This window comes from Microtus ochrogaster, linkage group LG4, assembly GCF_000317375.1.
Source record: "Microtus ochrogaster isolate Prairie Vole_2 linkage group LG4, MicOch1.0, whole genome shotgun sequence".
Lineage (NCBI taxonomy): Eukaryota > Metazoa > Chordata > Mammalia > Rodentia > Cricetidae > Microtus > Microtus ochrogaster.
Window position 1 is genome coordinate 8,799,043 of NC_022030.1, and position 2,318 is coordinate 8,801,360.

Below are 2,318 nucleotides of genomic sequence, written 5' to 3' on the forward strand. Positions count from 1 at the left end.
CCTAGAGCCCAGACTGAAGAGACCAAGCAAGTCCCTCAGTCACAGTCCGGTTCCACCTGGCCATGTCAAATCATCTCAGGGACACAGGGGCCTCTCTTCCTTTCCCAGGATCCATCCATGTTTCAGATGAGGGACATCCGTTGAGATGTTAAATTGGGACAGGCTAGGCCAAGCACGGCAATCCATGCCTTTAGTCCCAGCACTCAGGAAGCAGAAGAAGGCAGATTTCTGTGAGTTCAAAACCAGTGAAATCCTGGCCAGACACAGCTACCTAATAAGATCATTTCAGAGTGGGAGTGGGGGGTTGAGGATAGGAGGTAAAAGAGGAGGAGGTTGGACATCTGTAATCCCAGGAGTCAAGTGGTAGAAGCAGGTTCAAAGCCAGGCTGCTTACATAATGAGATGTCTGATTCATCTAGAGCCATGTAAGCAACCCTATCCGAACTTACTGGATCACACACACAGCAAAAAAGACACAAAAATAGAGTCAGGGCTAGCTGGGAAGAGATGAATGGGAGGCTGGGGGACAGAGGACAATGCTGGGTGAATATTATCAAAATGCCTTATGTAAATACATCAAACTGTCACAGTGAAATCCTTGATTGTGTACAGCTAGCACAAGCTAATCAGTCTTACAGAAAAGAGGCCCTAAATCTATCATTCCACGCATGTCACAGTATCTTCACGAAACTCTGGAAACTCGCATTCTAGAATGTTCTGTAAAGCTTGCTTGTCTTTTCCACCTGTAACAGTGGTCAAAAAGCTGGGTCAAAAAGCTCTAAGCATGCCTTGAAGAAAATGTTCTTTTCTAGTTATAGATAACTTGTTTTTAAATTTAGGATCCGTACTTTCCTGTTTGTATTAACCTAGCAGTTAAACCTAATATTTGCATATAACACTCTTCAAGCACAAAAGTAAATGTGAATGGGGAATTATTTTCAAACTTATTAAGTTTTCAGGAGAAAAATTTCCACCGAGAAAAACTCTGGAAACCATATAATCCTTTTTTATCCATTTCTTACACCTCATGAAAGTGGCTAATTATAATTTTGGCTGTTTCTTTTGGGAAAATGCAAAATGTTAATGTTTCAAATTATCATACTCAAGTAAATAAAACCTGATGAGGGAACACTATCAGGAACAGAATAATTCATCATTCCATGCAGGTAGCTGACAGCCTTGCACTATTGCACATCCCCACGGACCAGATCCAGATTTTTTCATTAATTTGGGGGGCTGGAACTTGCTCACCGATTCCCTCGTGATATATCTTAGTCAGGATTGGATTTACTGTGAATAAAGTTGAAGCCTTAGGGTCCCTCCTTTGCTTTTCTCAGATCCAGTAAAGAAGTTTCACTGATGTTTTCAAAAGGTATATTTCACGCACCTTTTATTTATTTATTTTTTTTGGAAAATTTGCAAAAATGAACTTTATGAGTATTCCTTTTATCTGCAAGAGATGTTCCAAAATGATTTAGGCTTCTGGTTGCATAGAACCTGGATCTGTGCCTCATCTAACTAAAGAGCAATTTAGTAAAGCAGTGTTGTGACGTCAACGAACCAGCTCTCTTCTGCTCTTTTCTTGCTCCCTCTCTGTTTTGCGTGTGCATTCACGTGTGTACATGCCTGCGTGCATGTGTGTGTGTGTATGTGTGCATGTGTGCGTGTGTGTGTGTGTGTGGAGGCCAGAGAAAGATACCAGGTATCTTCCTCTGTCATTGCCCACCTTTCTTTTTGAGACAGGGTCTTCCACTCAATTTAAAGCTCCACGATTCATCTTTACTGGCTAGCCAGCCAGTTCCAAGGATCTCCCATACCTAGGGGTAGAGGAATGTAACACCATACGGGACTGTTTTCCACAGGTTTGGGGAATCTAACTCAGGGCCTCATGATTGTGCAGCAAGCACTTCACTGAATAAGTCAACCCCCCAGCTTCCTACTCCCTGCTTTAATCGTGCTAGACTGAAAAAGAAAAATGTGTCCATTTGGGTCTTTTATGTAAGATGATTATCAAAGCAATATAGAAATAAAATGTGAATAAAGTATTTTTAATATTATATAAGCCCAACTGTGATTTTAATAATTATGTTTAACTTTTATTAACAATTTAGCCATAATTCACATTACCTGATGGACAACAGAAACCTGGTAACAATTCAACATACAATTAAGATGTCATAAACATAACGTTTTTAAAAACTTTGCTAAAAAAAAAAAATTATAAGAGATGCCGGGCGATGGTGGCGCACGCCTTTAATCCCAGCACTCGGGAGGCAGAGGCAGGCGGATCTCTGTGAGTTCGAGACCAGCCTGGTCTA